The 24,851-nt window shown below is 36.7% G+C and overlaps 1 long non-coding RNA gene across 1 annotated transcript in view; it reads left to right on the top strand.

The window, feature by feature from the left end:
- The window catches only part of LOC134657987 (uncharacterized), a 220,218-nt gene extending 196,531 nt beyond the window's left edge, over nucleotides 1-23,687 (top strand). Inside the window, exon 2 of the long non-coding RNA XR_010097667.1 lies at nucleotides 23,465-23,687. This is a non-coding gene — a long non-coding RNA (uncharacterized LOC134657987). The remainder of the gene's footprint in view (nucleotides 1-23,464) is intronic.
- The last annotated feature ends 1,164 nt before the right edge of the window (nucleotides 23,688-24,851 follow it).

Raw genomic sequence — 24,851 nt, 5'->3', positions numbered from 1 at the left:
CATATTCTTTCTGCAGTATTTCAGGCTCGTATCAGCCGAAGCATTCTTTCAGTGTTTCTAGCACGTGTATCCACTCACAAAGTAAACATTTAACACATCACATTTATAAAATTGTTCACAATACTTACGTTTTGGATGCGATTTAGGTTAGAATCAATGACAGCGATACTGTAGACAACTATTTTTTTTTCTTTCGGTAGGTAGGTAGAGTATTTATGTAAAAAGGTGGACGCCAAAGTTACGAGGGGCGTTCAATATATAATGAGAATGAGATGCAAACTCTTTAAATATTAGGAAAGTAAATACTGGCCGGTAAAGCTAATCTACCTAGCTGATTGCCCTGAAAAAAAAACGAACTGTTTTTTGTTTAAAAAAAAATACGGCGATTTCTTTGCGATGCTATTGAGTACGTTAGCGAAAATGGAGAAAATTGAACTGCGCGCCGTTATCAAATACTGCCGTTTGAAAAAAATTTCTACGGACCAAGTCAATTTAGATTTACGGGACACTTTAAGGTCTAATGCTCCTCCGTATTCGACAGTCGCACGTTGGTGCGCCGAATTTAGACGTGGAAGAACATCGACCATGGATGACCCCCGCTCCGGACGCCCTACTACAGCAGTAACTGAAGAAATTGTGAAAAAAGTCGAAAACTTAGTTTTGGAGGATCGTCGTGTCACGGTTCGTTTTATTGCTGAAAATGTAAAGATTTCAACGGGGAGCGTGCATAATATTTTACATGAACGCTTGGGTATGAAAAAGGTATCAGCGCGTTGGGTACCCAGAATGCTTACTGACACACAAAAACAAACTAGAGTCGAGATTTGTCAAGAAGCTTTGGACCTGATACAGCAAGACCGGGAACTTTTTTTGGCGCAATTTATAACAATGGACGAAACATGGCTCCATCATTACGACCCTGAAACGAAACTGCAGTCTATGACATGGAAAAGGCCATCATCTCCAACTCCGAAGAAATTCAAGGTGGGCCCATCTGCCGGTAAGGTCATGGGCTCTGTTTTTTGGGATGGTAAAGGGGTCGTAATGATTGAGTATCTCGAGCATGGAGCCACTGTAAACTCTGTAAATAAAACAACTATTGAAAGATATACAAACTATAATCAAAGCCTTTACATAGCAGCCTTTTCGATATTTTCTTCTGTTAACTTCCCGACACTTGACCGTTAGTTTCTTCATCCCCCCACAGATTAAAACCGTCGTAGCTTCACTTTTACCGTGTTGCCAGCGCAACCTCTATTTTTCGCCAATTAAAGTTACATTCAAAATAAACTAGTATGTTTTTACATTGATATAAAAATAATAATTATATTTAATTTTAGAAATGCTCACAGACGGCCTTCCTGTTAGCCGGAATGTCCCTATTCCGTTTCGGCCATTCACAACGATGTATGTCTCTATACTCTATGGTACCATGCAATCAAATATGTAATTGTGTGAAACAATATTATTCAAAACTGAATAACCATTTAAATATTGAAAATTTTCAAGTAATTTAATTATCCAATGGTTACTTCTATAGAAATCGATCGTAATAAAGTCCTCTTCTTCTATTCTCGATGGTCTGCTTCAATGGCGCTTGCTGCTCTTCTTTTAGAATACGTAACCTGTAATTATAGAATGAAAATTAAATTTAAATAATAATTCTGATTACTGAGCAGTATGTGGTATATTTCAGCAGACACATTCGTTGTCATTTAATCATTAATTTCCATATAGCACGGCATATTAAGCACAAACATTTATTTTTATTTAATCACTGATCACCGCATTACACGGCATATTTCAGCACAAACATTTATTTTTATTTAGTCACTGATCACCGCATTACACGGCATATTTCAGCACAAACATTTATTTTTATTTAGTCACTGATCACCGCATTACACGGCATATTTCAGCACAAACATTCATTTTTATTTTCTTACTGATCACCGCATTACACGGCATATTTCAGCACAAACATTCATTTTTATTTTCTTACTGATCACCGCATTATACACGGCATATTTCAGCACAAACATTAATTTTCATTTTATCACTGATCACCGCATTACACGGCATATTTCAGTATATCTCTTTAATTTAAACTAATGAATAATAATATATTGTATTATATATTTTAATGTATTAAATATCATAGCAAACACTGCATGTAACGCAAACTGCGCTTATTGTAATCTAATCATTCGTATAAGTACCCCTCCTTTTTTTTTTACTAACACTTTTCATTTCCATTAATGACATGAGTCAGCAAGGCAAAGCAACTGTTTTTTTTTGTTGTTGTAACATTCACTATGAATAGGACTTTGCTATTTGAAAAACATTTTTTTAATGAAAAGGAAAACATGAAAGAATGGTTATTAGTGGAATATATCACTTTTACTAAATTTTAAATGTACTTAATTGTCTTCATCTTCAGTCAGTTCAATATCGTTGTCATTACGATCGATAGTGTTATTAGCAATATCATCCTGGCCACCTGGTGATGAAAAGGTCATGTCTTTGAAGCATCCACTGGATAGAGTGGATAGATACTTTTGTTATTTTCGTTTAGCATGTTCATCAATGCTGATACATATTTCGATATAGATCATTTGCTAGAACAGAACAAGTTTTTGTTTTTTACAGTCTTCTAAATTTAGGACAGGACCTTCTTGAGGGCTAGCGTTACGTTAGTCATACCCAATTCATTTAAATTTAATGAAAAACAATCCCTGAACTCGTTAATAGGGATATTTCCTCTACTTAAAATAAATCATAAATTATTTCACACCGTGCGCGAAATAAAGCACCAGTTAATTATTAGAAAAACATAGATAGCGTTATTGTAAACACAATCTCTATTTAATAAATCGGATAGAAATGTAAAAAGTAGGTGAGTTGACCGTTGTTACGTCATTGTGTAATGTTTCATATACATTCCATATTAGCAAATCGTTTTTGACAACTCTAACAAATAAGCTGATTTGACTAGATAAAATGTAGCCTATTAAGTCTAACAAACCTTGTTGTTTTTCTCATGTTTAGTCTTCTCCCATATTTGGCATTTCTAATGTGACATACAAGTCTATTTAGGATCGCAAAACAGTGACAATTTGATAAATCAATGAATTTACCACACATTTATCAGGGTTATGATTTTGCATTGTTTTTATATTAATTGGTACCATTATAGCACGCACAAGAAGTCTTGTCTTTTTTTTTGTAAAACGTTTTGACTGATAAAGACATCACCAGGATCTGCTCAAAACCATCGTTAATATGATAAAATCCTGGCAAAATCATAAATTCTGAGAAACACATTTCAGGGTACATAAATTGTCCTGTTGTAAATTTAGAAATGTAACGTACTCGACGTAAGTATACAATAATTTTATCCAATTCTAATTTTTCAGAAAAATGTACCCGATTTGAGCTAGTCTTGTAAACTTTTACTTTAGGCATCTCTGTGACATTATGTCGAACTAGCAGATCCGTATTCAAATACTGTGCGGAAACAACATAATGTGCTTCTGTTTCCATTCTAACGAGATCTACCATTATATCGAAATAAACTCTGCCCATAGCTTATAATGTACCTAAAGCGATTCCTTTCAATATAAGAATATTTTTTGTACACATTTTTAGATTCAATTCTTCTATTGAACTTTGTTTTATTACGGAGCATTCACTACTTAAGTCAATAAATCCTTTTTAATTTTATCGTTAATGTAGACATTTTTTTTTATAAATATTACTTTGTATATTTTGAGCTGTACTACATACCTTTTTAATTACAAGCGTGCTAGGTACATTTAGCCGGGTACCTATGGCCTAATAACATATAATACCCTAGATATTTATATTTACCTAGTTATAAGTTTGTAAATTTCTATACCTATTTATTTAACCTGTCGAATCCCACGATATGACGTCACCATAAGCGTTCTGGCTCATATATGAGCCGTGGGAGCTGACAGATAATTACCATTATTAAATTATTTTCTTAGTATTATGGTATTGGCCGTTTTTGACTTGGAATCAAGTTTTCCGTCCGCCAACATTATTCGGACAAATGTCCTAGTTAAGTGCATTTGTGGAGATTTTAAGGCAATCAGGCGCGATATTTCTAGATTCGGAGCATTTAATTTTATGTTGAAGTCTTAAATGCCATGTGTACAGTATCTTGCAACGTCTGACTAATTTGGATTTATTGTAAAATTATTCCTCGAGAGATTTTTCTCGTCTGCTTGTCCTAGTACATATAGCCAACATTTCAGTAAACCTATCAGCATAATAACGATCATCTAGAAAACTATGAGACATTTTGCGTTGCCATTCAACGAATATTAATTCTGTAGCGTTAGTTTATGAGACTTAACAGGCTCGACTCGATTTATTTAATATAAATTTCGTTTTGAGACTTGGAGAGACTTTACACCTCCAAATCTTATTAGTATTAATACTCTGACATTGAGGACCAATTACATCTTCAAATTTAATGTACGTATAATTAAATTTATTAACCACACTATACATCTCTCTGTTATATTGTAGTAATTATTTATTTTAAGATTATTATAATATAATGTTTACCCAGTTATTGGCTATTGTATTTATGAATGTTGCTATGTATTTTTCATGTCACTATATGATGTTACTGTAAATGCTGTATTGACTTGTAAAAGAGCCCTTGAGGCCTACTTGCATATTTTTTAATTTTGACCGTTGACAGACCTTCATACTCGTACCATTGCTTTGCAAGGCCGTTAGTTTTGGAAATGACTGAAAAGTGGCTTGCTTATCACTACATTTATATATAGCTGCTGTTTCATTTACTTTTCTGAGCCAGTCTTTGGGTAGACAAAGTCTTTTCGCATGGATCGAATTTGTGTATAACGTCATGCGAACATATGAAGCTATTTTTACTGTGATTATTTATTGAATTTATAAATCATTACCTTCAATATACGGCTATTCTTGGCTTACAGCTAATGTAATATATTTACAAAAAAACATGTAGCATTGTGCAAAACTGATACATGATTAATGAGCACCCACTTCCAACAGTTCCAAATATACGTGATTTGGGTCTCATTCTCGATACAAAACTGATATTGGACGCCCATATCAATCACGTTCTTAGTAAATCATACCAAATGCTAGGAATCGTAATGTAACGCGTATACGCGCGCCTATTTCAGTCTTTAGTTAGATCTTATCTCGAGTATGCCTCAACATCAAAATGAAATCTCCATGTTGCTCATATGATCAGCTCTTAGTTAAACACAACATGCTATCCCTTCACGACATACGTTTGATAGCTGCCGTTGTAATGTAGAGAGAAATTTGCGTTGACGATATTGACTGCCCTCAACTCCTATCTAAATTATATTTTAGCCTCCCTAAAGCCAGAACTAATTCTGGAAAACATGCACCCATACACAGACTATGTAACTACTACAACAAATCCCTAAATGAAATTGACCTGTTCTCCAAATCTCACGCCCAGTTTAAGGCAACTATTTCAAAAAACTTGAAAAAAAGTTTATTTCACTACGAGTGCCTCTTTTAATATGCCAAGCATGCATAATTTTAGTTAATTATTTTTATTCTATAAATATAGCCACATTATTTCTCAAGGCGTAAGTTATTAACAATTTAACTTTTATAATCGTCTATAGATCTATATCTACCAGTGATTCTAGCAGTTACTTATTTTATTTTAATTAGTTCCTATTTTCCTGTTACACATGTAATTGTCTTTTCTCGGTATACAAGACAATACTTAATATTTTTAACATTGTAAAATAATTTATCTTCAGCATGTATAACTATAACCTCTCTCTGTCATGGTATGTGTGTTCGCAGTGAGACACTTTTGAGTATACATCTGTATTGAAATAAGTATGTGCATTTTATTGTACTTACACGTTCCCTGTATATTTCTATGTTATCTCCTTGATAAAAAAAATATGTCGTATAAGTATTTCGATTGGAAATACACGTACTAGGTAAACTAGTACTAGCTCGGCGAGTACGCCGTACTCTTCTAACGTGCCGTGATCGACATCGGCCCATACAGCGTGAATTTGAATGCCTAATAGATGAGTGACGCTGACGAGTGACGGCGTCTAATACGCGCCCCTCTTCTGATCCTAGTGCACGACGCAGATTTATCACGAGTAAATATGTCTTCGAGTTTTCTTAGCAGTACGAGTTATTGAAGGACTCCGAGTCCTAAGCTCTTACGACTTACGTTGATTATTTATCAGGTATTGGGAAAACGTACTCATAACTAGCGATCACTATCCACACCGGATATAACGACAATGTCTATTTTCATACAATACATAATTAATTCGTTTTAGTATATTTGTGGAAAAAAATTAGGTAGTTAATATAGGAATATGTAAGAATAATGACAATATGTTAAAAGATGGTGGAATTATGTAATTGAAGTATGGATATTGCATGTTTTGCTAATAAAATATATATAATTAACATTATATTCGAGTGACAAACCAACTTATTAAGTACAGCATTAATTCATCATCATCATCAGTTTGTAAACAACAAGGTCATGAAAATAGCGATCAATGTTTTTAGCAAAATCTTGTCTATGCCAATGATGGTGTTACTTTTAAGAAAAGTTACAAATGCAAATATTTAATTAATTTACTAAATAAGATTGACGTAAATATATATATGTTCAAAATATTGTTTAATATTAATATTTCAGTAGATTTCATTTTATCATGGGTGTGTTTCTTTAGGCAATTTTTATTGCCAGCGAGAACTGTTTAACTTTTTTTCGTCCGTTTGCTTTGGCGCCAATTAAGATTAAAAAAAAATAGCTATGCTGAAGTTTTTCACTATTGATTTTGGAATTTTCAATGAAATAATTTAAATAATACAAACTCAAGTTTTTGATTGGAATTTATCACTACATAGTGTAAAAGAAAGTCGCTTCCCGTTGTCTGTCTGTCCCTATGTATGCTTAGATCTTTAAAACTACGCAACGGTTTTTGATGCGGTTTTTTTGTTGTAGATATAGTGACTCAAGAGGAAGGTTTATGTATAATTTGTTAACCCGTGCGAAGCCGGGACGGGTCGCTAGTTTCATATAAATCACACACTAAATAATCTACGACGATGCTCAATTGCTTATCAAAACTAGATATAGAATGTATAGGTACAGCATTCCGATGGCTACAACGAAACTATATTTCAAGAGTGTATGATTGGCCTAAAGCGCGGCCATTTATTTGATTTATATTATTATTCCTAATTTATTGGGTAACTAGATTATTAAACTGCAATATTAGAGTATTAGGTATGCATAAAATGCCATAAGATATTCATCGTGCATCTTAAAATGATGATTCCGTTCTTTAGTACATTAGGTACATAAACTTATCGATCGCCCGCCAAAAAACGTGTAACCTGTCTGAATGGGTAAGAGCAAGATGGAATGCAACGACACTGCGTTAAAACAGTGCACTTACATACAAACACGCGAGCGCAAGCAAAATTACAAAATGTCCTTCATTCTGTGTTTATAATGATGCCGTTTGCATTATTTTTACTTACTGAATACTTAAAAGTTGCGAATGAATATGAGTTCTATTGTCATTGTAATACTAATAAAATTCACCTTTTTTTTTTTTATAACCTGTAAACACTTATGCTAAACGGCTAGGATACTCGTAAGTATAATAAACTACTATGATTACAGTATCGAAGATCGTATGATTACAGTGTATTGTAGTGACATTGTGACAATGAGACAAATAAACAATAAACACCATTTATTTTAGTCCATTATTGAATGTGTATAAATAAGAATTATTATTCCCAAATAATATTTTAAAAGAGCAATGTATGTGTATAACCAAACCAAACAGAATGTATTCATTCAAAACCAAATTAATCGATTCGATCGATTGCTTACAATACAAACCATGCATACATTTGGTCCCGGGAAATACCGAAACCGAAAGTACCGATTCAGCCCTCTCTACTACATACGTACAACATCTACGTATTTTCCTGCTAAAAAAAAACACATAGGTACGAATCTGTAAAATAATCTCTTAGTTCAAAGACTTTTATCAATTACGCAATCTATAAAAAGAAACCTTATTCGTAAGGTCGTTAGGTTCATTTTTATATATCATCTCTGTTTAGAAATTTAATATCACACGTATTAAGAAAGATAGAATTGTGGGTAGGTCAGCACTTAACTTGCCGTAGTACAAACGTACCAATACATACAAGAAATAAAATAAAAGAAATCATGAATTGCCGATGGTAACGTATAGTTCAGTTTATCTAATTAAGATTTAAATAAATAACACCGATTAAGTTTTATTCCCTGCCCTAGTAGCACGGTAGCATTTTCATCATTTATCACCATGCCTGTCACGTTCTAACAAGTATGTAAGTGCGAAAGTGACGGGCATAGTGATAGTGGATAAAAATGGAACCGTGCTGAGCCCGCTGCGCCAAATATGTATGTCACAGCAAATATGACAGTTCCTTTACAAGTGAATTCAAATGTACATACCAAAGCGATGATGAGCGTTTTCAGTCGTCCTACACTTCTGATTGTAAACTCTGTAAATAAAACAACTATTGAAAGATATACAAACTATAATCAAAGCCTTTACATAGCAGCCTTTTCGATATTTTCTTCTGTTAACTTCCCGACACTTGACCGTTAGTTTCTTCATCCCCCCACAGATTAAAACCGTCGTAGCTTCACTTTTACCGTGTTGCCAGCGCAACCTCTATTTTTCGCCAATTAAAGTTACATTCAAAATAAACTAGTATGTTTTTACATTGATATAAAAATAATAATTATATTTAATTTTAGAAATGCTCACACCACTATTATGGGCTCTTTATATGCCAAACAAATAGCAACATTGCGCAATGAGATCCGTGAAAAACGGCGAGGTAAACTCTCGAAAATTGTGTTGTTCCATCAGGACAATGCACCGGCACACAAGTCCGCCGTTGCAATGGCTGCAATACGTGATGCTGGGTTCGATATCCTTAAGCATCCTCCGTATTCACCAGACCTCGCCCCTAGTGATTTCTACCTATTTCCGAGATTGAAGGAATGCCTAAGAGGCAAGAAATTTGAAGACGACGACGCGGTAGTCGCTGCAGTACAAGATTTTTTATGTACTCAAGATGAAACCATTTTTAGAAATGGAATTTTAAGTTTAGAAAAAAGATATACTAAGCGTATTATGCTAAAAGGTGACTATGTCGAAAAATAAAATTACATTTAATAAAAGTTGTATATAACATACTCATTCTCACTTTTTATTGAACGCCCCTCGTACAGTTTAGAGTCTGTTCGGAAAGAGAAGAGTCGTGGAATGTAGGCGTGCGTGGATGTAAAAGAGTAGGTACCTACAAAGAACACGAAGTGCAAGTGTTGTTTATACGCCATAATTTCATAGAAGTTTGATGTTTAAATTAACATTTGCACTGCGTGTGCTATCAAAATCGTGACTCTTCTCTTTCCGCACAGACCCTAGTAACAAACTTGACCCCTTGACCTTGACTTGACTTTAAAAACACGTAGAGTTAGACCAAGATAAGTCTGCAACGATTTTGATAGCACACGCAGTGCAAATGTTAATTTAAACATCAAACTTCTATGAAATTATGGCGTATAAACAACACTTACACTTCGTGTTCTTTGTAGGTACCTACTCTTTTTTTTCTATACCACATCGGTGGCAAACAAGCATACGGGCAGCCTGATGGTAAGCAGTTACCGTAGCCTATGGACGCCTACTCTGCTTTGACATAGCTCTGTGTGTCGTTACATTAATCGTAGTACCTAAGCAGGTACTTACGTAGAAATATTCGTTAATATTCAACTTCAGAGTCCTATTCATATATGTTTGACACCCACAAATTAAGCACACTACGAGTAAGCACTATGCCCAGTCTAATAAAACATGGTCTTCTCTTTCCCAGAGTGACACAAGCCTACGTCACAATAACATTGCCACTTTATATAGCACTATTACACATTATTATATAATAGCGCTGTCGCATGACGTAGGCTTGTGTCAGTCACGTGGTCGGAAGAGAGTACCAGGCGGAGTATACATATTATTATACCATGCACTAATATGCCGTTATTTTCACTAGAACAACTTCAGTTTCCCAGTTTTCAACCGTTCTTGTTTGCCAAAACGTTCTACGATACACTTTACCTGGATTAAGTGTAATTAAGATATTCCGTGCCCAACTACCATATAGAGCAGATAACCCACCTTTCAAGTTTTCAAGCAGTTTCTACTTAGATTACCGAACTTGTGCGTTTGAATAGTTCACCGGAGCGTTGCGGAGCGGAGGTGGGAATATTCGAAGTAGGTAGGTATTCTCTTGAGGAATAATATACGTATAGGCTATAGGTATATCTTTTTTTTGCCTCGTGCCGCCCAATGTATATTAGGATGTACATACGCTCAGAAAAGTCAGAAATAAGTAGGTAGTTGGCTATAGTTTTGTATGGTAGGCGGCACGAGGCTATAGGAAAATGTACCTATGGAAATGTGAATAAGTTTTCACTGCAAATATAGGATCAATCAATGGTCCTTCAACTGACGCCCGAACTTCAAAAAAAAACGTAATTAGCTTAGTACCGGTAATTAGTCTAAGTTAATAATTTCCATTGTGTTACCTACATTTTTCTTTCTTAGCCTGTTAATTATAGTGTCCCACTGCTGGGCAATGGCCTCTCCCCTTAGTCTCCACAACTATGAAAATTAACCATGTAAATTATATTGTATTTTATTTATTGTACTATTTGTACTTAGTTTACTTAATTCATACTTAACGGGGTGGTTCAAAAATTAAGAAAAAAACAAGTTTTTTACTATTTTCAGATATTTTTTTAACGTCGCTGAAAGGGAACAGGGTACATAATAAAAGACAAAATTGCTTTTTCCACTTCATACTCACTGTATGTCTTTATTTATTTTTTTGTATTTTTTTCTCAATTTATTTTTTAAAACTTTCTTTGAATCAAATTTATATTATTATTAAATATATATCTCGAGTGTATTTACAGTGTATGTACAATGTTGTATGTACAGTTTTCTAGCTGTATTATGTACACCATCGTGTATATAGCTTATATAAGTCAACGTCTAACCACTTTCGGTACATAGATATACAAAAAAAAACTATTATTCATACCTACATTAACTTATATCTATTTTTAAAGTAACTTTTAGTTGCACTCTTTATAATATCATAAGTTAGTTTAATCATTTTTTGTTTTTTTTTAAATGGCATCACCTTGTTATCGAAAAAAATGTACCATCTTTTTGTACATAGCTAATAAACTTACTAAGTATATGTAGTCAAGTCCGATTTCTTAAAATTACTAGGTATGTATTTCTAATCACGCTTAAGCATTTTCAAAAATCATAGGGTCCGATGTTTTTTAATCTCCCCCAATTTTTTAATTCGTCCTGCCGCTTAGGACATGCAGTAAAAAATATATTACATGGGCTTAAAGACCCTTGATACATTTATACAAGCTTTTACCCCATATAGTATGTGCTGCGAGATTAAGACCTGATTTACGGCGCGCGAACTCGCATGCGATTTTAGTTACATTGCGAACGGTTGGTTACGTCCAATTCAACCGACTGATCAAAACCCGCAATGTAATGAAACTCGCATGCGAGTTCTCGCATAGTCTAAATGAGCCCTAAGTGCAAACATCATGAGTATCATGACTCTTATTATTATAGCGTCAAAGTCTATGTCCGATAATATTTTATATCCTACATTAATATTCAATGAATTGAATTTAATTGAAAAATACTAAAATACATATATGCAGTGCAATTTGTCAGCTTTTTATTTCTCGAATTTCCGTTAAAATTATTTATAAAGGCTTCCACAGTCGTTGCAACAAATGACATGCGATTTTAGATACTTGCTGGCCAAGTAGGTGCAACGAATTGAATCGATCGATCAAATGCCGCAATGTATTGCACATCGCATCCGATTATCGGTGACGTTCAGAAAGGCCATAACCAATCTCGTATCGTAAGGGCTCATTTAGGGCTGATTTAGACGGCGCGTGAATTCGCATGCGATTTAAGTTACATTGCGGACTGTTGCTTACGTCCAATTCAACCGACCGATCAAAACCCGCAATGTACTGAATCTCGCATGCGAGGTCTCGCATCGTCTAAATCAGCCCTTAGCCTTAGGCGGTGCAAGAACTCGCATGCGAGTTTCATTACATTGCGTTATTTGATCGGCCGGCTGAATTGATGTAACCTCAATGGTCCGCAATGTAACTAAAATCGTATACGAGTTCGCGCGCCGTCTAAATGAGCCCTAAGGCAACGCGTATACTTGTATAGCCTTCTGTATACTACATCCATAGGCTAGACGTCGGCTTACCGTCCTACGCTCTCACAATCGCGGTATTAAAAACATAAAACGAACCATAAAAGAAAATGGCGTCACGTATCAAGCACAGACAAGACATCCTCTAGACTGAGCATAGTAGCGCTACCCCCTCTGCCACAAATATACGGTAGTTTTACTCCATCTTCGAGTCAGTGTCTTTGTGTGACGTCCGTGTCTTTGAACGGACCAATCACGGCACGGGACTCGCTCACCTCGTCCCCCGCACCCCAGTATTTTTAGCAGCATCGGTTTCATGAAATAATTGCTCTAAATTCCGTCTAGAGGATTCCTAGTCTATGCGTATCAAGCTTACGTGCGCGCATATAAAGCGAAGTGCATTTTTATAACTGATGCGCTTTACAGGCGCAATAAATATCAAAATGTCAAGGCCCGTCGAGATATAGGCACAGAATAAATAATAGTACTAGGTACAGAAGACTCACTCTCTAAAAAAACGCGTCTATCACGATCAGGACAGATATGGCCGCTAGGTGGCGACAGCGCCACGCGCGGCTTATGGCTAGCCACCAAAATTGGCGTGGAACGGATGTACTTTTAGCTACCTGTAGCAAAGCGACGAAATCGCGGAGTGAGCCACGCCTGATATAGGTAAGCCGTCTTTTATTATTTAATGTCTGTAAGTCTGTATTGATAAATGCATTAAAGGTGTGGCCGGATAGACAAACAGACGCACGATTGATCCTATAAGGGTTCCGTTTTGTCCTTTTGAGGTACGGAACCCTAAAAACGCGAATCGAACACTAAATAATGTACGGGAATAGTCACGTGAATATCATTTGTCATCAACCTAGCCCCAAAATGAGCAACGCTTGTACTATGGGTGCTAGGCGACGATATACATACTTAAATAGATAAATACATACTTATTAAGGTACATAGAAAACATCCATGACTCGGGAACAAATATTTGTGTTCATCACACAAATAAATGCCCTTACCGGGATTCGAACCCAGGACCATCGGCTTCACAGGCAGGGTCACCCACTAGGCCAGACCAGTCGCCTGTAAAATGGAAATCAGGGCGTAACTTCGATGGCTCTCTCATAACCTTTTCGACGTGTCAAACACAAAAGCTGTCACGCTGACGCCACGTCACCGAAGTGTCAAAACCACAGAACAAGTAGAATGGCGATGCGAGCAGGGTACGTGTCGCCGCCGGTTATGAGCAGACGCTCGCATGCTAGTACTCGCCCGCGCTGACCGAAAAACGTAAACATGCCTTTTGCGCCACAATAACGTTCAGATTAAGAAGCCAGACATCAAATCTGACTAAAGGAGGCGTATCCATTCACCACGCACACAAGTTTTTACTACCGTTACGCGAGAAATGTGGAAATGTGGAGAGAAACGAGCGGCGACACCGGTTCCGATACGAACTGCGCGCGATAGCCGTTCTAATCTCTTTAATATGTTCTGTGGTCAAAACTGAAATTGAACTTTATGCATATGCACGTTGGTCTATGTTGCTCTGCGATATGTGACGGATTAATCGGTCTTTAGCGTTGAACCTACGATGCGGATATATCGGTCATTGGCGTCCAAAAGGTTAAACTGCGTAATAACCGCGTATCGATTACCATGACTCGCTTCCCGGACGACATCGTTTTCATCCATTGTACCCAAAATTACGCTCAACAAAGCGATTTAGCAACACCATTCATCATTCTTAATGACTGTTGTTATCAACTGTACCGACATACAAAAACCAGTATAACCTACGACCCCTTGGTACCTATATTTAGAGTTTTATTGCTCAAAGGTTAACTGGAAGAGATCCCTTAAAGGGATAAGTTCGCCTTCGTACTAATGACGAATGTTATTTTTCCTGTTTTGTTCTGATTTTTGTACAATAAAGTGTTTTACTACTGCTACTATTTAGTACGGAGGTATGGATCAAGAAATATTGGGATTTTACTCTGTACCAAAACGTTTCTGAACTTGCTCCTTTGCTATCTACAGTTAGTATGAAGTCAGGGGTCAAGTAATACTGGAATATGGGAGTTTATGAATATAATCTAGGTGAGAACTGGGCCAGTGACCTTTGGTATAATCGCTGAGTAGGAACTTTGTAGAAAGTTACAGGCATTTTGATAAAACAACGCTTTGTTGAAGACTAGCGGAAGCGAGGCAATAATAATACATTGAGACCACAGATATACGAGGGGCGTTCAATATATAATGAGAATGAGATGCAAACTCTTTAAATATTAGGAAAGTAAATACTGGCCGACAAAGCTAATCTACCTAGCTGATTGCCATGAAAAAAAAACTAACTGTTCTTTGTTTAAAAAAAAAATACGGCGATTTCTTTGCGATGCTATTGAGTACGTTAGCGAAAATGGAGAAAATTGAACTGCGCGCCGTTATCAAATACTTGTGTTTGAAATTTTTTTCTATGGACCAAGTCAATTTAGATTTACGGGACACTTTAAGGTCTAATGCTCCTCCGTATTCGACAGTCGCACGTTGGTGCGCCGAATTTAGACGTGGAAGAACATCGACCATGGATCACCCCCGCTCCGGACGCCCTACTACAGCAGTAACTGAAGAAATTGTGAAAAAAGTTGAAAACTTAGTTTTGGCGGATCGTCGTGTCACGGTTCGTTTTATTGCTGAAAATGTAAAGATTTCAACGGGGAGCGTGCATAATATTTTACATGAACTCTTGGGTATGAAAAAGGTATCAGCGCGTTGGGTACCCAGAATGCTTACTGACACGCAAAAACAAACTAGAGTCGAGATTTGTCAAGAAGCTTTGGACCTGATACAGCAAGACCGGGAACTTTTTTTGGCGCGATTTATAACAATGGACGAAACATGGCTCCATCATTACGACCCTGAAACGAAACTGCAGTCTATGACATGGAAAAGGCCATCATCTCCAACTCCGAAGAAATTCAAGGTGGGCCCATCTGCCGGTAAGGTCATGGGCTCTGTTTTTTGGGATGGTAAAGGGGTCGTAATGATTGAGTATCTCGAGCATAGAGCCACTATTACGGGCTCTTTATATGCCAAACAAATAGCAACATTGCGCAATTAGATCCGTGAAAAACGGCGAGGTAAACTCTCGAAAATTGTGTTGTTCCATCAGGACAATGCACGGGCACACAAGTCCGCCGTTGCAATGGCTGCAATACGTGATGCTGGGTTCGATATCCTTAAGCATCCTCCGTATTCACCAGACCTCTCCCCTAGTGATTTCTACCTATTTCCGAGATTGAAGGAATACCTAAGAGGCAAGAAATTTGAAGACGACGACGCGGTAGTCGCTGCAATACAAGATTTTTCAAGTACTCAAGATGAAACCTTTTTTAGAAATGGAATTTTAAGTTTAGAAAAAAGATATACTCAGTGTATTATGCTAAAAGGTGACTATGTCGAAAAATAAAATAACATTTAATAAAAGTTGTATATAACATACTCATTCTCACTTTTTATTGAACGCCCCTCGTAATACAAATAAAAGGCCAGTTCGAACGTGCACCTGACCAGCCGTGGCTCACTCCGCGATTTCGTCGCGTCGCTACAAGTACCTACAAGTACATGCGGCCCACACCAATTTCGGTGTCTAGCCATAGTAGTTGCCGCGCACCGCTACGGAACGGACGCCTGCTCGCGCTTGCGCCACCTAGCGGTCATATCTGTCGTAATAGACGCTTGTTAGAGAGTGAATCTTCTGTACCTAGTACTATCAGGTATTTATTCTGTGACCAGACTACAAACCGATATCATATTGGAATCATATCGGTTAGCTGTCATTGGCGCAGGCGTTATTGGATTAAGCATTATTGGAATTAGTACCTACAGTTTCCTCACGATCATTTGTTTCACCGAAATGATCGTGAACTGCTGGTAAACATCAAATGACATTCGTATATCACCACATAGTATAAAACAAAGTCGCTTCCCGGCGTCTGTCTGTTTGTCTGTATGCTTAGATCTTTAAAACTACGCAACGGATTTTGATGCGGTTTTTTTTTAATAGACAAGAGTGATTCAAGAGGAAGGTTTATGTATAATTTGTTAATCCGTACGAAGCCGGGGCGGGTCGCTAGTAAGTTATATAAAACTCATTGGTAGAAGCCGGGTTTCGAACCCGCGACTTCTTGTTGCAAAGTCTTGCCACTAGGGATGTGAACCTCTCAGATTTAATCTAATTCTGTAATTTTTTTCGAAATGTTTTAACTTGATTCGGATAAAAAATTACCTATAAAAACTTCTATCTGCATTTTAACGACATGAAGTTTTTTTTGTTTTAAACTGGTAAGTTTTTTTTATTTGACTAAACATTTTTTTTAACTAAACTATAACAAAATGATGCCAACTGATATTTTAGATCTAAATACAATTCATTTTGACATCAAACTAGAATTCTAGTTATAACCAAAGCACTGATATCAGACATAAATTGATGCTTAAAAATACAGTCAAATCAGGCTAATATGAAGTGAATAGAAACGCAATGAGTTTTAAAGTTCGTAAGACCCATTGGCCTATTTTTAGGACAAACTGTAGTCATAACTAATAGCCTAGGAAATTAAGCTTATCAAGCAAAATCAGACCTTATATATCAAAGACTGAAAGTCTGCCTTACTTCCAAGACATTGGGTCATTACTTTTTCGAAAAAAGAATGCGAAGAATTTCGTACATCCCGCCTGTACCTATCTCTATCGCAAGCCCGTAGTTATATTGTTGTTCCGCTCATGCCTGCGGTCAATGCCACTTTGCGAGCGAGACAGCTATATTATGCGCGTGCCGTCGTAACAGGCAATAAGTGTCAATATATGAAATTCTTCGCTCTCAGCGTCCGTACTTTACCTATCCTAAATGTATACAAGTTGCTAACATGAGTGGAAAATGTAGCTACGAGTGAATTTTAGCAACTTGGTAACATTTGGTATAGACTTATTGCGTTTCTAGCCATTTGATACTAGCCAATAAATGAGAGCTAGATAATATAGCTCGCAGGTCTGATAAAAATAAAGGTAAAAGCCCTTTCACACTGTATCCTGTAAGATAGTGTGGAAGGGCTTTTTGCCTAGTTTACACGCGTCTATTATTGCGCGACTTTCTAGTGTAAACCGGGGTTTTAATGTGTTTGCCTTAGCCACAACCACAAGCGAGAGATCATTGTAACGGACTATTTCTTAATTTTATTTAAGACGTGCAGCCAAATTAGAAGCACGAATGTCTTGCGCTTTACAGTTTAAAAAAAAGCACTATAACGCCTTGACAATAATGGCATGTTCAGATATTTGTTAGCGCCTTGGCCGCTCCGATATATCTGATGGCGACTGTACGTTATAGTCGCAGCACAATGCTCTGTCGCTTGAGTTTCAAAAAACATGGGGCATTATCTATAAAAAGGGACCTTATTGTCGATGGCGCTTACGCCGCACAGCGTCGCATTGTATTTATATCGGAGCATCGTTAATAATGGCGTAAGCGCCATCGACAATAAGGTCCCTTTTCATAGATAACGCCACACATTGGCTAGTCACAATAACAGACATTTGTTGATACTACACATTAAAAAACAAAAACAATTCATATAATAAGTTAACTAATTCTAATACTTCATGGCTGACGAGTATACGTTAGATTTCATATTACGCTGTAGTTAGGCCCCCTATTGACATTTTTATATTTTTCGCCCATAGCTTGTTCAACAAATGGGGCATTATCCATGAAAAGGGACCTTATTGTCGATGGCGCTTACGCCGCACAGCGTCGCGCGGCATTGTATTTATATCGGACCATCGTTAATAATGGCGTAAGCGCCATCGACAATAAGGTCCCTTTTCATAATATAGTCACAAATTTACATTTTTGACACAAATTCACTCAGTCTTAACACAAAATTGACTTCCAAGGGGTGGGCAAAGTTACTTGCAATCACATTCATGTGTAACAAAACACAAATCCTGTATCTCACATTATTGAAAGTCACATATCTGAGTTTAAAAAATGTGATTATGCGAAAAAACACCATGAAGATATTTATGACCTGACCGTCTAGCATGAGTTGCGTTCTCGCGCGCGAGTTCATACTTGAAGTCGCGCTAGATGTATGGAGTCGCGCGAGAACGCAACTCATGCTAGACGGTCTGATTTTTTTCTAGAATTTGTTTTTGCACAAAAATAGTGGGCAAAGTTGCATGGTACATTTCAAGCTTGGTTATACATTTTTCACAAAACGCAAAAGGGGATTTTTACAATCATACTCTAGTTTAGTACAACACGATACTTCACCGTTAAGTACTACTTTGTATTTTTGTGTATTTTTATATGATACCGAATGAAGCAGTCTTAATGGACTAAATGCATTTTTTTTTTTGTAATTTTCAGCCAATTTGTGTTTAATTTCGCACGGGAATCGAACCCCGTACTCGTCACAAGACAGGCAGTGTCATTTCACTTCAGGCTGTACTTTTAAGTTATTAAAAAACCACGTGACTCGGTATTTCGACCAATGAGGTACATCTGAGATTCATGTACTCGTATTATTAGTCGTACAATCGCCATCAGATATATCGGAGCGGCCAAGTTGCTCAAAAATATCTGAACATGCACTTGATAATGTACCTATGCTTTGTTATTTGTGAATACCTTGGTCACTCATACATATCTGATGGCGAATGTAAGTGTAAGGCCTGAGTGGACGCTCGAGTTGGGCGTGCAGCGAGGCGGGGCGTGCGGCGTGCATGTCAAACAAATGCTATTTTATTTTTATTATCATTTTCTTTCTTAATGAATGTTTTAATTAGGTATACAGGATTTTGACTCTTGGAGACCCTATACATCTCTAAGGATAATTTGATTAACTACTATATATTGTAATCTTTTAGTTATGATGACACTTAGAGACATTTACATCTCTATAGTAGTTTATGCAACAGTGATATAATAAGGGTTCTTAAAATTCAAGGGTCGAAGTTACAAAACGAGACGTAGTCGAGATCGGAACTTGTATCTTTAAAAAAAATAAAGCAGTTGTATTATACTCATAAGATGACTGCTAGCAGTCATCTTATGAGCCTATAGACAAAGCATTCAAATGACATTGCTTTAGATATCATTGTCAGTCATTTAATTGACACATTTAAGTGCTGGAGTAGAAAAAATAATTTTAGATTATAGTTTTTGTATCTTTGTGTTTTTTTTTTCAATACTATTGTTATAGCGTTTTTTGTAATTCAACATTTAGACACTTTATACATCTCTATGTAATACTTTAGTTTGATTTCATATTTGCGGCTTAGTTGTATTTTATAATTGTTGATGTGTTTTTTTTTGCTGTATGTAAATTCCATGTTGACGTGTAAAAGTGCCCTTGTGGCCTATTTGCTGAATAAATGTTGAGGTTTGAATGCAAGCGTATAGGAGCGGCCTTAGTGCACGCTGCTCAAATCACTTGTGAGCCCGACGCCACGCTGCACGCCCCGCCGAACGCTCCGCTTCGAGCTTCCACTCAGGCCTTACACTAAGACAGTCACATGTTTTTTGTTATATTTTTTATTTTTATTTTTTTTAGTTTAAATAAATTACAGGTTAAGCCTGACCTTAACCACTCGGCACTCACGTGTCTAATCAAATCAGAAAAGGGTCCTTATTCTCCATGTACATAAGGTTTTTCTGGTGGAAAGGTGAAATTTAAGGACCCTTTTCTAATGGAAAGCCACAAATGAGCATGAACCTTTTCCAATCAAACAGTTATCGTCTTACGTCTAAAACATGGAGCTGCTTAAAGCATTAATTACATTTTGTTTCGGACTTATACTAAAGCGTCAGTTGAACCAAATAACCGTCACACATTTATATATTGATATTTACTCAAATGAGACATTGAAAACGGGTTACTTCTTAGTGTAAGACCTGAGTGGACGCTCGAAGCGAAGCGTTCGGCGGGGCGAGCAGCGTGGCGTCGTGCTCTAAGGCCGCTCCTAAAGTTGCCGTCATTAGAACTTGCAAACTATGTAAACAAACAATGTAACTTTGTTTTGTGACTGTTTCTCCTTGAATTTTCACACTACCCCATCAAACACAATTCAAACTATACACATATACACTATTGAAACGGTCCGTTCCGTAAAATACATAAATATATAACTGTATCTTGGATATTTAATTAAAAATTTAAAATGGTTTCATAAGTTAGGTTATTAGGACCTGATGGAATGACGTTTTTGTTTCTTTTAAATTCTTCAATTGTCTATGATGGGTAGTGTTGTGACTAAAGTTTGTGATATAAACCCGCTACACACTACCCAACTCACGCTCTGTACCTACCGCCGCGGTTGTAAAATACATCAATAAGTACATCATTCTTAAGTACCAATTTGTCTTCTGATCGTGATTAAACAAATTAAAAATAAGTAACTACTTGTTTTTTTAATTTTAGTAAGTAAGAGTCTTACCCATCACTAGTAAATTCATCATTCAGAGACAATTTCAATATGGCAGTTTGTTTACATAGTTTGCAAGTTCTAATGACGGCAACTTTATACGCTTGCATTTGTTTAACATGCACACCCAACTCGAGCGTCCACTCAGGCCTTACACTTATATTTTTCTATAAAAACTGACCCGTTTTCATTGTTAATAAGTTTGGGGTTTTATAGACTTCCCGCATGAAATTTATCTAACTGATCTATTTTATCTCGCTTAAAACCATGATAGGCTAAAATAATTGTTTAAATATTGCTCAAAAAATGGCAATAACAAAAGAAAATACAAAAATCTATATATATAAACGTGAAAGACCTGACTGACTGACTTAAATCAACGCACAGCCCAAACCGCTGAGACTAGAAAGTCCAAATTCGGCAAGTAGGTTACTTATAAGGTCTAGGGGTCCACTAAGAAAAGATTTCTCAAAATTCATCCCCTATAGTTTGTATGGGGAAAATATACTAATCCACGGGTACTAAGTCGAGGGCAACAGCTAGTATAACATATTTCGCTGGCGTAGTGGGATACTCTTCGGTTACATTCATCAGATGTAAACACTATGACGATAAACTATTTAACTTTGCCCGCATGCCACGCAAACGTACGCATAAAATACTAAAATATCATTCAAATCCAAAGTGTTATTGAATATCGCTAAACCATTTTTTTATTACCTTATGTGTTTTTTACTTTGCCATGGGCAAAGTTACAAAAAGTGCATATGTACAATCTCTCGGAGTATACAGCGCCATTATTATACTTGGTCAAGCAGATCTTGTCATTAGAAAAAGGCGGCAAATTTGAAAAATGTAGGCGCGAAGGGATATCGTCCCATAGAAAATTTGAATTTCGCGCCTTTTTTACTGACAAGATTTGCTTGACAAGCTATAAACAATATGCTATGCCAAACGGTTAGAGTCAAACCAAAGAAAGTCTGCAGCGCAATAATTTGACAGCGAATTAAAAAACTATATATGGCAATGTTTTTTAGCAGTCAGTAAACGTCATGCACTATGGTATGTGTTTGTCAAATTCGTTTAAATATTCGCTGTGTTTTGTGATGAACGGAATAAACATGGTGAAACCTTACAAAATCGGCGTGCGGGAGTTACTTTTCCGCATGACGAATAATTTTACACTTGTAAAAAGTCAGCACGAGGCGATTCAAGCTGAAAAACGACAATGTTTACAAAATTTGGAGTTGATGACGGGTAAGTGGAATGAAACATCCTTGGAGGATATAATCAAACGGAGACGCCATGTCTGTAATTTTCTGTACAAAACAGTCTGCCGATTTTTGCGGGGGAGGGGAACGTCAAATGTATGCGTAACGTAAAAATAGCCATGTCAGATAAACGTCAGTCCATACATTGTGTATGACCGTTGGCCGCCTATTTTCGACAGAGGGGAAAGCCTGTTAATGGCTACTCCGTTTAGTTGTATCCTCCAAGGAAACATCTTAATACTTCACCATATGTACCTACTTAGATAATATAATATTGGTTTAGACTAAGGTTTCACAGCAAATTGAACACACCTAATAGGTATAGGTAGGCATACTTATGAACTTCCTCTAACAATTCGAGAAACTCATTGGTACTAGCCGGGTTTTTAGCTCGAACCCACAACCTCCATGGATGCTTATGCTCATGGCATGGGTACCTACTAGTTAAAGCTAAAATTTACTTTTAATATATGTTTATTGTTTTAATGGTTTATTTCGTTTTTCCGAAAACTTTATTTCGCAAATTGCGGGCAATTTCTCTGTCAATCTAATTACGCCTTAATGGGCGTAAAAGAGAAAGCTGCCCGCATATTGAGAACTTCGGTGTTCGCGGTAGGCCCTCTTATATTACAAAAGCTTATTAATTTTGATGAAGCCAAATGTCACATTCTCCCAATATTATTTATCAATATTAGTATATTTATGTCTACATATTAATAGTGACATCTATTGTTGGAATGAAATTAATATTACCATAAAAATTAAGCTGTGCATACAGCTTAATTTTTTCATAGACGGTAAATATGGTAGAAATTTCACAAGTATCAAGACTATTTAATCCATTGTCTGTGGTGTTGTCGCATACTGATTTTTAAAAACTACTTTCAATCTAGCGCTGCAGACTTTCTTTGGTCTTACTCTATTAGGTCCGTGCCTGACATTCGCGAACATCATTCGTCTCTTTCGCACCTAAGAGGCTAGTAGCTAGTGAGATATTGCTTTCACACTTTAATTGGAGTTTGAAACCTTTTGCAAATCATTATTTTTGCAGATGGCCACTTGAAGCGGTTATCATCACACATGCGGTTCCTCACTCCGGTGTGCAAGCGAGACAGGCATGCACGTATATTGCTATGTCCCGCTCGCACTACGGAGCGACGTGCGTATACGAATCCAATGTGAAGACCGCCTTAGGGTGAAGTTAAATCAATGAGCCATCATTTTTAGGGTTCCGTACCCAAAGGGTAAAAAGCGGCCAAGTGCGAGTCGGACTCGCCCATGAAGGGTTCCGTATTTAGGGTATTTTGACGTATTAAAAAAAAACTACTTACTAGATCTCGTCCAAACCAATTTTCGGTGGAAGTTTGCATGGTAATGTACATCATATATTTTTTTTAGTTTTATCATTCTCTTATTTTAGAAGTTACAGGGGGGGACACACATTTTACCACTTTGGAAGTGTCTATCGCGCCAACTATTCAGTTTAGAAAAAAATGATATTAGAAACCTCAATATCATTTTGGAAGACCTATCCATAGATACCCCACACGTTTGATGAAAAAAAAATTTTTGAGTTTCAGTTCTAAGTATGGGGAACCCCCCAAAATTTATTGTTTTTTTTTCTATTTTTGTGTGAGAATCTTAATGCGGTTCACAGAATACATCTACTTACCAAGTTTCAACAGTATAGTGCTTATAGTTTCGGAAAAAAGTGGCTGTGACATACGGACGGACAGACGGACAGACAGACGGACAGACAGACAGACAGACAGACATGACGAATCCATAAGGGTTCCGTTTTTTGCCATTTGGCTACGGAACCCTAAAAAACGGGACCCTATTACTAAGACTCCGCTGTCCGTCCGTCCGTCCGTCCGTCCGTCTGTCACCAGGCTGTATCTCACGAACCGTGATAGCTAGACAGTTGAAATTTTCACAGATGATGTATTTCTGTTGCCGCTATAACAACAAGTACTAAAAACAGAATAAAATAAAGATTTAAGTGGAGCTCCCATACAACAAACGTGATTTTTGACCGAAGTTAAGCAACGTCGGGCGGGGTCTGTACTTGGATGGGTGACCGTTTTTTTGCTTGTTTTGCTCTATTTTTTGTTGATGGTGCGGAACCCTCCGTGCGCGAGTCCGACTCGCACTTGGCCGGTTTTTATTTAAAGGTCAGTACAGATTATTTAATGAAATATCTTTTACTAAACAGATAATTTAACCAGAAATCAGAAAAATAAGTTATGTTATGTCCCATTGATTTGACTTCGCTATTTTAACGTATACAATTACGTTTTTATTAATACACACGCGTTCTTTAATCAGTGCCCTGTTTATCAAAAGCTTGTTTTGACAGATTTTGTTAGAAAGGGACTTCCACTTGTATTACAAGTTACAAGCTTTTGATAAACATGGCACAGGTCGTATATCTACATATATACTAAACTATTACTATAGTCACAGCGCTATAAACCTACATTAAATTTGTTTAAATATAGAATCGCACTTTTATCGAAGCGTATAAGTTATTTCATAGTGGTGTTGCAACTTGTTGTTGAGTTTTTATACGTATTACAAGAAAAAAAAACGTCACCATGTGTAACTGCCACTTCGTCAACTTTGCCCAGATTATGAGAAAAAATCGAGTTTTTTATTTATTTTTTTATCAACTGAGAAATGAGA

This window comes from Cydia amplana, chromosome 21, assembly GCF_948474715.1.
Source record: "Cydia amplana chromosome 21, ilCydAmpl1.1, whole genome shotgun sequence".
Taxonomy (NCBI): Eukaryota; Metazoa; Arthropoda; class Insecta; order Lepidoptera; family Tortricidae; genus Cydia; species Cydia amplana.
The sequence above is the reverse complement of the archived record's forward strand: the minus strand, read 5'-3'. Positions and strand labels throughout refer to the sequence as shown.